This window comes from Podarcis cretensis, assembly GCF_951804945.1.
Source record: "Podarcis cretensis genome assembly, chromosome: 1".
NCBI lineage: Eukaryota > Metazoa > Chordata > Lepidosauria > Squamata > Lacertidae > Podarcis > Podarcis cretensis.
Genome location: NC_137170.1, coordinates 76,705,138 through 76,721,257, shown reverse-complemented (window position 1 = coordinate 76,721,257; position 16,120 = coordinate 76,705,138). Strand labels below are relative to the sequence as shown.

At 42.5% G+C, this 16,120-nt stretch overlaps 1 long non-coding RNA gene across 1 annotated transcript in view; it reads left to right on the top strand.

Moving 5' to 3' along the window:
• The window catches only part of LOC307211525, a 32,712-nt gene that overhangs the window by 15,639 nt on the left and 953 nt on the right, over positions 1–16,120 (top strand). Inside the window, exon 2 of the long non-coding RNA XR_013836505.1 lies at positions 15,363–15,497. This is a non-coding gene — a long non-coding RNA (uncharacterized lncRNA). The remainder of the gene's footprint in view (positions 1–15,362; positions 15,498–16,120) is intronic.

The window sequence follows — 16,120 nt, the reverse complement described above, 5'->3', positions numbered from 1 at the left end:
TAAGCATGGGAGCCAAAATGGGAGAGGGCAAAGGAGGAGACAGCATGAACCAAAAGGTACAGAGCTACTCATACCTTTGCAGAAAAATAGGGCAGAGGGTCAAAATGACCTGTACCTCACCCCCCCCCAAAAAAAACACCAGATGGGCTAAGAAACTTCATGCTACCAGGAAACCAGGAAGCAGAGAGTGGTGCACAAGCGCAAATTCTCAGCTGGGTGAGGCTGGGGAGTGAGGCAGAAGAAGGGGAGTAAGTGATATAACTAGGATCTAAGAGAAGAAGGAATCAGCCTCTAAGGACATGCACTGTCAGACGCACATCCTCCAAGCTCACTTCCTATCTCTGAAAGGGACTTCTAATTAAGCTGTGAGAGTGATGGTCCCCCCCCCCACAACAACTTAATGGATTGCAGGGCAGGAAGATTTAGCCATGCAGGGCATTAATCTTCAGTGACAGGATACGTATCTTGCAAAGTAAAAGAGTATGGTAGACAGCCTACATGCAGTTCTCTAAATAAGCTCTTCTCCCCCTTTGATTCACGATCCAGTTTGTTTGCTACAGCCCAGTCTCGGTTAGTGAATGAATAGAAAACAGTATGAAACTTCTGCAGACAGTTAGCATAGAAGGTTGAAACACTGTACTGTATTCTGGACACTATCATTTCAGGGTTGCAGAAAAGAAGCAGTGCTGATGGATCTATTCTAGTGCTCTATCTGTGTATGTATGTGGAGTGGTGGGGCATGGAGGTTCAGACAGATTGCCATATGGCCAGGAATTGCACCCCCCCCCCCTCTGGGTACATGCATACTGAACTGAGTCTAGAAGACCCTGTCAGCGGTAAGATTCATGCATTAAGGTTCAAGGACCTACTCAGCTGGAATTTACACACATATTAAAAATGCTGTGAAAATGTGTTTTTTTTTAAAAAAAAAGCTTTGAAAAATACATTGGATTCTGCATAGCTCTCTGCCGCCATCTAGTGTCACATTTGTATATTGCACTTTACAACATGTTTAAAACGTTTTATTCACAGCTGTTTAGCTGAGTCCTCAGTGTAATTTGAGACAACATTTTTATTTGGGGAGCATTGTGTGTAAAATATTTTTAATACTTCATAATAATAAGCAGAGATATAGGTGTTCCTGAGGATTAACCACATTTCACTTGCATAGAACTTCCTTCTGCCTTCCTTTAAGAGGTGGTTCTGCTAACCCAAATTAGAAACTCATGCAAACAGTCCATTTGAGTGAGCAATGGAATAACTCAGGTGAACGGGCGATGACAGCATGTGTTCCCTGTATTAGAAAAATCAAAAGATAATTACTCTGATCATAGAAACAGCCGGTTCACCATGATCTTCCACTTTGGATGTTAATTGACCATAACATTGGTTAACCCTTTCCCATGTGGGCTATTTTTCCTAATCGATACCTCCATCCCCCCCATTGCTTACCCACTGAAATCTATGGACTCAGTTTCCTCCATCGCATGGCATGGCAGTTGGATAGAGGAGATTATCATAGCTTGAGGGGAAAGGATTGAGTAGTCCTTTCCCCTGTAGCTCCAATCAGATTTGTAGCTGCCCGTGGCCATAGTTAAATAAACAATACAAAGCAAAACAAACAACAACAAACACTGAAAGACCGTACAGTAGGTTAGGACTTATACCTTAGTTAGCATTTGGACTTACACCTTAGTTAGCATTTGATTGCAAACTGTGACCCATATGACTGGCTCTTTAGATGGAACCTTTGTCAAGGTTCACATTCCCTCAAGGACCGCATAACAGTGGTGTGTGTAGCAAACATTGGTACAACCACACACACAAACAAACCACCCCCTACTGTCTGTGCAGGCAAGCAAGGTACCGTATTTTTTGTTCTATAAGACGCATCAGACCACAAGACGCACCTAGTTTTTGGAGGAGGAAAACAAGAAAAAAAATATTCTGAATCTCAGAAGCCAGAACAGCAAGAGGGATCGCTGTGCAGTGAAAGCAGCAATCCCTCTTGCTGTTCTGGCCGCTGGGATAGCTGCGCAGCCTGCATTCACTCCATAAGATGCACACACATTTCCCCTTACTTTCTAGGAGGGAAAAAGTAGTCTTATAGAGCGAAAAATATGGTATATTATTACAGTTCCAGGACACATCCCAATTAGGTAAAAGCACAAAAGGATGAGGGCCAGTGAGGGTTGTGGCCTGGGAGGGTCTGGCCAGCACAGAGTTTTGAGGGCTGGATAGAGAAGCCGGGTTGGGGGGGGGCACATTTGCCTGCTGGGGCTGAGGTTCTCCACTCCTCCCCTAGGGAAAAGCCACTTCAAGGGGAGCAAGCAGACACTGTGTACCCCAGCAGGGCACACACAATGTTTGTATGTGTTCAGAAAATGGCTACAAAAAAATCTATGGGTAGGGCAAGGATCCCACACCCCTCAGCCCTGAGTACTTCCCCAAGGCACTATCTGCACGATACATTTAAGGCAGGAGTACCACACCACTTTGGACAGTATTGGCTTCTAGGAACAGTACTTTGTTAAGAGTGATGACAGTACTTTGTTAAGAGTGATCACACAGCTACAATTCTCAGAGTGGCTTAACAGTCAATTTTTATTTCCAGAGAATTCTGGAAATTGTAGCTCTCTGAGAGGAATAGGCGTCTCCTAGTGACCATCAGCACTCTTAGCAAAACTACAATTCACAGAATTCTTTGTTGGAAGCGGTGACTATTTAAAGTCGTAAGACACCGCTTTAAAGTTATCGTGCAGATGGGGCCTAAATTATGAGCAGCTGTCCTTAACAGAAGCATCTGTTAGGGTTTTGTTAGTGCATTAGAATAATGTGTGGTTCCACCCCCCTCCCATTCATAAGATTGTTTTAATGGAGTTTCCTCTGCAGTGACATCCACACTGCTTACTCGTTTAGATTTTAGAAAGGAGGGCAAGACCTCGGGAAAGCTTTTTAATGAGCAATTCATTGCCAGAGTAGAGTTCAGTTTTTAAAAAAGAAAGTTATTTAAGGACAACTGATCTTCATAGTGTTGATCTGATTGCTTCTATTATTCACTGCTTTAGATTTTTGTAAGAAATATAAAAATACATAAACATATATACCAAAACATTTTTTTAAAAACCCCACACCATATTTAATTCAGGAAAGTGTGAATGATGGAAGTAAAAAACAAAAAAACAAAAGTAGGAAAGGGTGGAAGTATATTGCAAATCTTCCATAATCACCCCAAATAGGCATAAGGTAAAGGTAAAGGGACCACTGACCATTAGGTCCAGTCGTGGCTACCCTATTTCCACTGAATACTGACAGTCATTGTAAAGTAACCATCTGTTTTTTCTGATGTGTCTCTGAGTTCCTTGAGGTTCAGAAAATTTATTTGAAATCCGGGCCTTAGCTAGGGGGTGGAGAGGTGGGCCCCCACCAGGGATGCAGGGGGGGGAGGCGCAAAAGCGGCTAAAATTATGTCCATAAATATGTCTGTAAATAAAAATATTGATTATTGCCTCATAAGAAAAGGTTTTAAATAGAGGGTGAATTGAATGGTTGGTGGTGTGGCGGTTGGAGGAGAGGCGGAAGGAAGAGCTAACTTGTCCGTGGCCAAGGGGCACAATCTGGATGGTTCTGCCAGGGGCGCAATATCATCTAGCTATGGCTCTGTTTGAGATTTCCATTAAGTCCTTTTCAGGCGTTCTTCCATCACACAATTATAACTATATAATCATGGGGGGGGGGAGTGGGACTGTGCTCCCTGGCCCCACCCTCAGCATTGCATCCTTGCTGCCTCTCATGGTTCACATGTTCGGGGGGGGGGTGGACATACGTATTGGGTGTGTGATTAGGTTTCTAAATCACACAGGGAGTCTCTGCATGTATGCTGCGTGTGGCCCTGCTCTCTCCCTCATGCAGCTGTAATTGTGTGAGGGGAGGATGCCCAAATAGGGCTTCAGTGGTCCAGGGAACTGGAAAGTAGGACATGAGCTATGCACTATTGGAAGGAAGGAAATGGGCAGGCCAGGGATATATCGAAGATGAGAGACTGTGGGCCAAAGAGTTATGAAACACAGTCTCTAGACCCTCACAGGAGAATCCGGCCATTTGTATGTTTGATAGTTAGTCCAGCATTGCGACCTGGTTAACCTGAAGGCGGCAACAATGCCAAATAGTTGTGTGTGTTTTTGAACTATCCCATCAATTCTTTGGCTTCAGGATTCTAGTATTTTAATCATCTCTTTGACAGCTGCATAAGGGAAGGAGAGGATAGGGAAAGTATATATTATAGCCTATGAACAAATGTGCCAAAATACAAGAGGGCGGCCTTGTCAGAGAATAATTTACAGCAGCTGACGTTTGAAATATATTGAAGCAGAAGTTAAAATTCAAGCTGGGAACTCAGCCCAGATTTGGTCATGAAGGGAATGCCTCAAAAAGTGTCTGGGAAATGAAGGGAGGCCCAGCAGAGTGAAATCAAAGTTAACAGACCTTCTTCCTTTAGCCCAGAGCACTGACCAAAGTAGAAGTAAACAGCGCTGAGAAGATTAGAACAGCCAGGGAAATAAATGGGGCACAGCATTGGACAACAAGGCCTTAACAAGACCACTGGGCATCAGCTGGCAAAGGCAAGGGTGGTATAATAGTGTTGGGAGTCTGGCTGTTGGAGTACTGTGAACGAGTCTGCCACTATAGTTTCTCCTGAAGTGTCACCTAATGAAAGTCAGGGATTTGGCAAAAGAAAGTTAATGTTTCTTTAATGGCTGTGGATGTTTCCTGAATGGGCAATCCACCTGCAGGGGGTCTAAGTCTGAGACTTGCACTTATGCAGATGTTTTTCAGTGGAGAAGGAGAGACATGAATTAGCTGAAACTGGAGTTGCAGCCATGGTACAAGTTGCTCTCTGGGGACCTGCTGCCTGCTGTAGAAGTGCCTGTTTGTCTCCACTTATGTTCTGCCATATATTTGTAAATAAAACAGACATTACAAAGGCACCTTACGTCCGTGCTCTTTTATCCCCCTCCCTCCAACATCCTGTAGTGCTGCTTCTGGAACTTCTCAGTGCTTGAGAAGAACGCAATGCTGGTGTTGGCAGTGGCATATTTTGTGTCCTTGAAGAGAAACTGTGGGCTTATAAGTGAGCCATCCTAAGATGGAGCAAATGACAGCTCCATCTTAAAAGGCAAAAACTCATCCAAAGTCAGTAAAAAGCCCTCCTACCCAGGCCATGCATATTTCTAATTTTCTTAATTCCTCACTTTTTTGCCCCTTGTTGGAGAGCAATTGTCCCCATATTGTATACTTCTGTCAGCCTTGAATATTTGCATATAGCTTACTGATCCCCTGGGTATGCTGGAACCTCCCTTTTGTTGGTGGATGGCCCCATTTGACCAGAATGGGTTCATCTGAATATGGAATTAGAGGGAATGATTACTCATAGAAGGGAGTCCAGTCTTTTCCCACCATCAGCCACCTCATTTTATGAGGAACGGTTGAGGGAGTTGGGCATGTTTGGCCTGGATAAGAGGAGCCTGAGAGGAGATATGATAGCCATCTTCAAATATCTCAAGGGCTATCTCACAAAAGATGGAGCAAACTTGTTTTCTCCTGCTCTGGAGGGTAGGACCTAAACCAGTGGCTTCATGTTACAAGAAAGGAGATTCCAATTCAACAACAGGAAGAACTTTCTGACGATAAGAGCTGTTTGTCAGTGAAATGAACTCCTTGGACGGTGATGGACCCTCCTTCATTGGAAGTTTTAAAGCAGAGGTTGGATGGCCATCTGCCATGGATGTTTTAGTTGTGATTCCTGCATTGCAAGGGGTTGGACTAGATGACCCTTGGGTCCATTCCAACGCTACAATTCTGTGATCACTCAACGAACACTTTAAAGGGCAAAGACAGGATGATATATATGTGGCTAGTCACATCTGATGCAATACACATGCATCAATGTGTTAGCTAACTAGAAGTTGATACAAACTATTGGGGTAAATAAACATTTTCTTTGGGCAGCACATTCCACTGAAATTAATGGGATCCAGAGCTGCAACTAACTAAACTTACTTTGCGTGTTGCAAGTTGAATGGTGTTATATGGGGAAGGATTGTAGCTCAGTGGTAGAACAAATGCTTTGCATGCAGAAATGTCCCTGTGTTCTGCTAGTCTGTGTAGGCAATATTGAGCTAGATAGGCTTATGGAGTGTTTCCCAACCTTGGGTCTCCAGCTGTTCAAAAACAGTTCCTATCATCCCTGATAGGACTACAGTTCCTATCATCACTGGCCACTGGTCCTGCTAGCTAGGGATGATGGGAGTTGTAGTCCAAAACAGCTGAAGATCCAAGGTTGGGAAACACTAGGCTAATGGACTGACTCTGTATGAAGCAGCTGCCTAGGTTCTAATATACGAGATCTCCTTTATATATTGATGGGATGGATGAAATGCTGAATAAGCTCAAAAAATGGAAAAAGAACCTCTGTTAAAATCAAGCTCTTGTCTCGACTCTTCATTCTTTCTACCCCAAGATATATTACCATGAAAATAACACAGCAAGATTCATTTCTGGGATGCAGAGGCAAGGTGGGCAAATTCCAGCTAACACCCATTACCTGTGATTGACACTGGCCCATTACAGTGGACAACACAGTCAACTCCCAGAGTTTCCTACCCCATAGATCTTAAACAAACACTCTGCTTTGGTAAACCTTCATTACAATTATGGAAACAACCCACAACCCAGAAGCACTAATGAGAAGCTCTCAAGATGGAATTTGAGCAATGTATCTTTGTATATCCTGACATTTGATATTGTAACCCTGAAATGTGAAGCAGTGTACGGGTAACCCCAATGTGGGCCGAAGAGTGAGTCATTTCACAAGGGGAGACAACATTGTTTATAAATCATTGTTTCTTTGAAGTAGAAAAAAATGAAGAAAGAATCCCCTAGACAGAATTATGAATAACCATCTAATTGTTCTGCTGGTATGCTTGCTTTAGGGCTTTCCTTTGCTCCATGCACATAAAGAATTTGTTTCTCAGCTTGCCATCCTTGCACCCAGATGATAGTCATTAAGAAAGGGGCCAACTGAGCAGTTGTATATTTGTAATCCTATTTTTTTATATATATAATATTTATTAAATTTTAGTTTAACAATAAAATACATAGATAATAACACAATCTTTTCCAAAATCCACATTTCATATTCATCTTTGGACTTCCTCACAACCCTTGTTCCTGCTTTCTAAACTCATAAATTTTACCAGCAAATTATTAACTTGGTTTAATTCATATAATATAATTTTTCAATATTAATATCTCAAATTTTAAGATTTAACATACTCTTATTGAAACTTAATTATAAAATGTTACTTATCCAAGATTTATCTTTTCATCTTCCAATTAAATTTAAATTTATATTCTTTATAACTAATTTGTTGAAGCCATGTTTTTGCTAATCTTACATCTTTCTTAACAATCATACAATTTACAATATTTTTGTAGATAATCCTTGAATTTCTTCCAATCTTCCTCCACCAGTTCTTCTCCCAGGTCTCGGATTCTGCCAGTCATCTCCGCCAGTTCCATATAGTCTATCAGTTGCATCTGCCATTCTTCCAGTGTGGGTAGTTCTTGAGTTTTCCAGCTTTTAGCGATGAGTATCCTTGCTGCTGTTGTAGCGTACATAAAAAAGGTTCGATCCTTGTTTTGCACACTCTGACCAACAATGCCCAAGAGAAAGGCCTCTGGTTTCTTAAGGAAGGTATACTTAAATACCTTTTTCAGTTCATTATAAATCATTTCCCAGAAAACCTTCACTCTAGGGCAAGTCCACCAGAGGTGAAAGAATGTTCCTTCAGCTTCTTTACACTTCCAACATTTATTATCAGACACATGGTATATCTTTGCAAGCTTGACTGGGGTCATGTACCACCTGTATATCATTTTCATAATATTTTCTTTCAAGGCATTACATGCCGTAAATCTCAAACCTGTGGTCCATAACTTTTCCCAGTCAGCAAACATGATGTTGTACCCTATGTCCTGTGCCCATTTTATCATGGCTGATTTGACCGTTTCTGTATATTTGTAATCCTAACACTCTCAGTCCTGTTTTCTTCATCTTATTCAGCTGAATCTAATACTGGAGCAATGAGCTCCAGGAGTTGCTCTGATATATGTTATTCAACTGTTCCACCTTACCAGCCCTGGCTGTGGATAAGAAAACACTTGGGAGGAAGATTCTGTGGAGCTAGTGGTTCAGTTGTTGTTATCTTGGATCATGGACAACAGGCGTGTTGGCTTGCCCCCATGATGGAAGGGGCCAGCGTCACATGCAGGCCTCATGTCACACACACATGCCGTAAGATGTGCTGATATGTCGTGTGCACACTGTGTGGCTTGAGCATGTGACATGTGCATGTTGTGTGACATGCGCTAGTGACGTGAGCACGTCACATGGTGTATGCACATGGCATATGCATGTCACTGCAGGATATTCAGGGGGCCCAACCCTCTCCTTGAATTTATTGGGGGACCAAGGCCCCTCATCCATCCCCCCCTCCCGGTGCCCCTGATGGACAACATGATTTAGGGGGACGTGGTTGTGGTGACAGCGCAGGTGGTGCAGTGGTCTAAACCACAGAGCCTAGGGCTTGCCAATCAGAAGATCAGCAGTTTGAATCCCTGTGACAGGGTGAGCTCCTGTTGCTCCCAGATCGGCCCCAGGGCCTTAGTTTGCCTACCCATGCTCTAGCCCATTGTTTTGAAATATGCCCACACATCCATATTACAGTCCCACAGAACTGAAGAGCAGGGTATTATATAATTAAATCATAAATTTAAAAATACATTTTGACTAAAGAGCATAGTGCAGCTGCAACAGTTTTTCCTTTCCTACTGTCCTTTGACTACCCTTTACTATTTTTGGCATTTGTGGGGACATTTAGGACATAGTGAATGTGATAAGCCTGTGGAGTTCATGGAGTGAAGCCATGGCTGGCCAGAGATGGGATCCATGTGTGCCCGACATCACCAATGTGGTGACAAGGGAGTGACTCCAACACCACCACACATGTTTTGCTTAAAGATCAAAAGAGACAGTGCGTACACTGAAGAAAATGACCAGAATCTCAGGAGCAGAGTAAAAGAATCCAGGAGGAGAAACTATGGGCTAGGTAAAATCCAGCAAGACCAACAGATAGTTCTGGAAATCATTTTATGAAGGTGTCCTAAATTTCTTAGTACATAACATTAATTCTGCAGGGGAGCTAATAACACAAGTTTTTCTTTTTTTATTATTCCAATAAGGATAATAATCTTCATCGCCTTCTTTCCTCAGTTCAGTTTAGTAGTAAGCAAACCCTTCTCAGCTTAATTAGGAATTGGCTCAATTGCAAGCTTTCTTTAGGAGCATTTTTTTTTTTTTTTGGCAGGGGGAATTGTCTGTCCCCCCAAACTTCTTCCCTAGCTTGTAATGATGGCACATGCGTGTTAATGGTACCCTGTGTGCTGGGAAATAGAGTTCCCAGCATCATCAACCATGGTCATTTGGAAATTCACCCCTGATTTCCAAAGTGAAGATACTAAGGAACAATATAAGGGACAAAGCAACCACATAAAACATTTGCCTGAAACTATAGAACAGAGAATTGGTCCAAATAGAGAAGACTATAGAATTGGTCTAAATAGAGAAGATCCTCTCCCTCTCTCTCTCTCTCTCTCTCTCTCTCTCTCTCTCTCTCACACACACACACACACACACAGAGCGCCATTGAGGCATATTTCCAGTTTTCACATGGGGAAGCATAAAGGCTCTAGACCTACCCCCATGAAATACTATAAAGTACATTGGAGCCCATTTGTGCCACATGTAAATGTTGTTAATACACAACAGATGCAGTCCTTCAATTAAGACTACTTTAGGCAGCAGATTTTAATATATCATTAGCGGGTAGTGTTGCCCATTATTTTTATTATTCTATTTTCACCACTGTGGGAGCAACACTGGGATATTTTGCCTCAGTCACCAAAGTATCAAGGGCTGTCTTTGACATGTGAAAGACTAGACAGAGCATGGAACAGAGACTGAATGCAGACTGTAGCCAATGTAGAATTTATACATCCATTATAGACCAACTTAAGCCTCACACATGAAAATCCCTTTCATGTAGGAAGCAAGGATCACAGTATCTTGGACTGTCAATTGATTTATAGGTACAGGGGCAAAGGTGCATAAGCTGAGCAACATTTCATTCTCTTTCACAAATGCTTGCCCATTTCCCTCAAATGGCTAAATTTATTCTGAGGTCACAGTTATGGCTCGGCTCATCTGCAAAAGCAATGACAACAGACCTATACAATGCGTTCCAAATGGAATGTTAAGCCAGCCACACTGAAGCACTAACATCCTTCAGAATGGAATTTTGATCTCCTCAGATCTCCTCCAGACCCCAGTGAAGCAAATGTGATCCATGTTATTGATTTCTGTGGGTTGTGGAGCAGACCCAGAAAGTTATAGAGAGTTCAGAATGAAGCAAGACAAGCCTGCGCCAGTTCCTACTGTAACTGAATTATGCATTTCAAATGATATGAATGAAACCTCATTTTGGCTAATTTGTTTCACAAACATCTGCTTGCATTTACACATTTTTATGACATGATATCAGGCCGATTATGCGTCTGCTGTATCTCTCCAGCATATGGTACGTGCTACAACAAATCGATCACAGTTATGTGATCAGAGTGTGCGGTAAACATCTTCACAGTACATATAATACTAGCATGGCTTTCCAGAACTCACTTTGCAGTTTAATCTCTAAAATATTCTTGGAAAGATTAACCAGTGGTTTTCTGAAATGCTTGTCACTTAAAGATCTTTGCCCTGCCTGGAAGTTACAACCTAAAAAGTTGGCCTCCCCTGAAAAATAGAAACACACCTTTCTCACAATCTTTCAGGAAAAGTCTGGGGCCCAGTCACAGCACGAACAGCAGCACTGTCATTTTTGTAAATAAATAGTTGTAGTGATCTTAGAGGGTGCGGGGCCTCTTTCTTTTCTTTGTCTGAGGCACTGGATTTCTTCAGTTTGACACTATACAGCAGTATTATCTGAGAAGTTTTAATTTGAGCAGAAAGAAAAGACGCCATGTTCTTAGAAAGAATCTAGAAACAGTAACCTTTTATTCAGATGTTGCTTTGTTATTGGGCACATGGTGGCTGCCTGGTAATTAAAATAAATCTGCACAGTGTTTGTCCTGAATTCCTGCCTATCTCCCTTCAATCATACCTTGTTTTGTGTGATCTAACACTGCAGTCATTCTAAGTCAGATGACAGTAGGAAAATGGAGATGGTGCTATCTTATAAATATAGCAGCAGCACCATGCGTATTTATCCCCATCCAACATGGCACTGCTCAGTTAGACACAGATGCCACCATTACAGATGTGGAAGTAGCATTGCCACCTTATCTGTCCTAATCCAATCTAGTGTCTTCTCTTCTCTTATGGAGAGGCACAGAGAAAAGGTAGAGTCCAAGCTGGATTTCCATGCCAACCAAGGATGAGTAAAGGGAATCCAAAACTTGCAAAGCTCCTGAAAAAAATTAAATCTGCTCCAAATGAACATAATTTGCATTGGCTATTGCTGATCTGAGCTTCTCAGAGAAAGGTATAAAAAACGGATTTGTGTTGTTGTTTAATGGGAGATTAATCTCTTCATTTCCCCAATTATTTTCAGAAACAAAATGGGATAAGAGTAATAATTTCTAGGTGTAGGATTTCAGAGTTCTAAAGCTTGTGACATATTGGATATAAGTTAACATTGTGGATAATACACCAAAATGGAAAGTCACCTGCTGACCCCAAGCCTTTACAGGAGAAGCTTTGATATTGTGGAATGCACGCCAGCATTCTGATTGCTGAAAAAGAAAGGATTGTTCATGCACTACTGGCAGAAGACATTCTAGGGTAGGGTATTCCAACAGTGCCACCACATCACCCCTGCCCCTACCCTCTGTTCTTCCAAACTACCAGAGGGTCTATATAATAGCAGGATCATAGGTTCTGGTCTTGAGCCAGAAGCACAGGAGATAACCAAATTGAATGAATTCAGTCTCCAGAGAAAACCACCTTGTGCACTTCAAACAGAATGGAAAGTCACTCAACACACCTCTTCATTTTGTATATGGCTTAGAGAACCCTGGCAGGGGCAAAGCCAAGCCCATGGCATCATCCAACTGAGCTTTGGTGATGCATGTCAGATTCAGGTGGCATCCCATAGTGTAACTACAGCAAATCTGGATTTATTCATGAAAGACCCTGAAATGGGGGGGATTCTACATGCAGTGAAGGCAATGAGCAGTAGCACCTTCTGCAGTGTCTTGGACACATCTCTCCTATTGGTTGTGTCTGTCATGCTGAAGTGTCTCATGTTCCTCTTCTGAATGCCCCTGTGATAAAAAACAAAAACAAAACTATGGTAAAGAATTATAGCAAAAGGGGGAGCACCATAATGTAAACCACTGGCTGGATTCTTCCTTGCTTGAGGAAATAGACACTGTAGAGGAGGAACTGGGAAGACATCTTGTCTAAAAAAATGGCACTATGTCTCCCCTTTTGATTAGATTATAGCAACAAAATGTCTGAGTCGATACAAAGTGATCACCTGCAGGCAAACCAAAACCATGCATTTTTCAGCTAAAGAGTTGGTGACTGTGGGGAGAAGAGGACCCATTTATTTTCATTCTTTTGGCTAACCCAAGTTTCTTCTATTTCTCATTAAGCTTTTAAAAATAGAGCTAGCTTTCCTGAGGGAGAAACTGTGCCTTTTCTCATCACCCTTAGCTTTCTTTAAATAGCCACGTGCTGTTGGACAAGTGATGGGTAGCATTTTTGCTGTTGGTGGTAGATGGAAAAGGTTCAAGTATTAAATGCTGCCCAGGGAGTATTGGAGGGTGAAGTATGCATGTGCTTAAGGTAAAAGGTAAAGCATCCCTGGACGGTTAAGTCCAGTCAAAGATGACTATGGGGTTGCAGCGCTCATCTCGCTTTCAGGCTGAGGGAGCTGGCGTTTGTCCACAGACAGGTTTCTTGGTCATGTGGCCAGCATGACTAAACCGCTTCTGGGGCAACGGAACACCGTGACAGTAACCAGAGCGCACAGAAACACTGTTTACCTTCCTGCCACAGCAGTACAGTGGTACCTCGGGTTACAGATGCTTCAGGTTACAGACTCCACTAACCCAGAAATAGTACCTCGGGTTAAGAACTTTGCTTCAGGATGAGAACAGAAATTGTGTGGCGGCGTTGCAGTGGCAGCAGGAGGCCCCATTAGCTAAAGTGGTACCTCAGGTTAAGAACAGTTTCAGGTTAAGAACAGACCACCAGAACGAATTAAGTTCTTAACCTGAGGTACCACTGTACCTATTTATCTACTTGCACTGGCATGTTTTCGAACTGCTAGGTTGGCAGGAGCTGGGACAGAGCAACGAGAGCTCACTCCATTGCAGGGATTCGAACCACCGACCTTCCAATTGGCAAAGCCCAAGAGGCTCAGTGGTTTAGACCACAGCGCCACCCATGTCCCTCTAATGTATGTGCTTAGGGCTTGATCCTTAGTTGGTCGCAAGGGTGGAAGACTTTGTCTTACCTTCAGTGAATTTGGACCAAGCTGTGGGTAGTGAACACAATCTAAGAATGCAGGGCTGGTGCCAGACTTCAGTTGGCTCTCAGCAGGGTGCTTAAACACACAGTTTCAGTGCACATATTCCCAAAACATCTGTGGTATATTTTCTTCTCCTATTCAGAGGTGGCACATCTGCCTGCCCACCACTAGAATAGCTGTACGCTATGCAGAGCCCTGGAGGAGAGGGCAAGGGGTGCCAGCAAAGCTGGTGTGGGTCAAAGTGTGGGTGCTTCTGTTGCCCAACCCAACAGATCTGCATTAATGTAACGGGCAGCAAAGACAGGGAAATAGGCAGTAGGTGGAGAGCCGTCTAGAGGTATTAATCAGTGCTCTGTCCTCCAAAAAGAGAATATAGACATATGAGGGCAGTTGAACATGCATTTTTTTCATTCCTGAAACTGGATGCAACCAGCCCAAGATAAGAGAGCAAGATATGCTATTCCCGCCCATTTAAATTGGCCCTGCCATGGAAGAAAAGCCTTAATTTACAGCCTTAGCTTAAGAGATCAAAGCTGCAGATCTTTCATCTTCTCTTGCCCTGGGAATCACTTGTAGCAGATTCATGAGTGAAGCAGATTCACCTTTATTTATGTGCAAAGCCCAGTGGCCAGTTGGCTTCCAGGCGGAAAAGTGTGCATGCAATATATCCCGAATTCAGAATTTTCCCTCTGCTGCAATGTCTTTGAAAGTCAAGCTTATGATATGTTGGTCCAATGAGTTCAAAGGTCAAGGCTACCTAAGCCTAAAGAGAGGTCTTGGAGGCCCAGTTCACAGTGGTCATATCAAAATAAGATTAATGTCTCAGCTTTTTGAAAATTCCATGCTGATGGTATGCATTAAAAAACAAAACAAAACTGTGTGGCCAGGATAATCTGTGGAAAAGTCCTGAGTATGAATCAGTGAATACTGCTGCAAGTTCTGTGGTATTCTACAACAAGAAATAATAAGTACAATGGCAGGACAAGTGCAAGAGATCAACTTTTCAGATATAAAGTATGGTAATATTCTGCAACAAAGGGCAACCCTTTAAAACCCTGGATCACCAAGGGACCCCCAAACTAGATAGCATGGGGCTGAATGCCACCTCCTGGAATGAGTCCTCAGGGTAAAAATGGAGCCACCGAAAACAGTGCTTGCAATCTCCAACCCACAGAGTTTTAAGTTGGGAGACAAAACTTTGCCAATGGTATCAAATACTGCCAAGAGATCTAACAGAACCAACGGGGTTGGTTCTTCCTGTCTCTCCCACTGTACAGTATGTAATTCATTTTGGCAACCAATGACATTCCAGGTTCAAATCTGGGCCAGAATCCAGGTTGAAGTCAGTCCAATCAGTTTCATCTACTAGGTCTTTGGGTTGACCAGTAACCACTTGCTCCCAACAAGTTACCCAAAAAAGGACACCTGTCACTTGCCATCAGTAGTTATAATCCTCTGGGTTCAATAAGGATTTATTCAGGAGTGGTCTGCACAGTGCTTGGTGAGGGGCAGCATGGGAGCAATATAAAGCAACCACCACTTTCTACTTACCATATGTGAAACTTAAGACAATCATTGTCAAGGGTGGGAAGGAGGGCTGAGGTACCTAATGAATTAAAGGTGTATATTGCTTGGTATAATCCCTTCACCTTTTTTGGGTGAAGTTTGCATACTTTTTTTTAAAAGTATTTTGTCTTTTTTTTCTAGTGAGGATGGATAATCTAAAAACATGGCAGCTCTCCCTCCTCCTGTTCCCATTGCTATGATGACTCAGACTACATTACTGAGATCAGGGTCACCATGACCTGGTAGGCTTCTGATGAGCAAGACCCATCTTGGAAGGTGAGCAAAGTTCCAATAAGCTAGAGGCCCCATCTCTCCCATCTGCATTGTTGGGAATGGAGGAGGAGTTAAGATTTTTTGAAGAGCCATTTAAAACTTACTGGGCCAGCAGGGCCCAGGTAAATATTTAGTTTGTATCCACAAATAAAGTCTATAAAACACCACCATAACAGAATATTTGTTGATTTTAGGTCGCTGCATTGTGTTTTTCAGGTCAATAGTCCAATTTATCACTGTCTTCTACATTTCATATACCAACAATGCAGTCCTACATATGTCTACTCTGAAATAGGTTCCATTGAGTTCAGTGGGGCTGACTTCCGGGTAACCAAGCACAGGATTCCAGACGGAGAATCCCTATGAGAAATTAAATGCTATCATCCTTGTTCCACTTATGATAATGGGACAGGGTTTCAATAGAACCCATTTTGAATTAATCAAGGGCTCTTTTGAAAATGTAACCCTGCCAGATAACAACAAATCATATAATTTGCTGATGATGCATTGCAGTTAAGTACTACATTCAGATTCACAAAAAAATACCTGCAGTTAAGTAGGAAAATTAATACAGACACCCCAAGTTTCATCACTCTCATAAGAATGTAAGAGCAGCCTGCTGGATC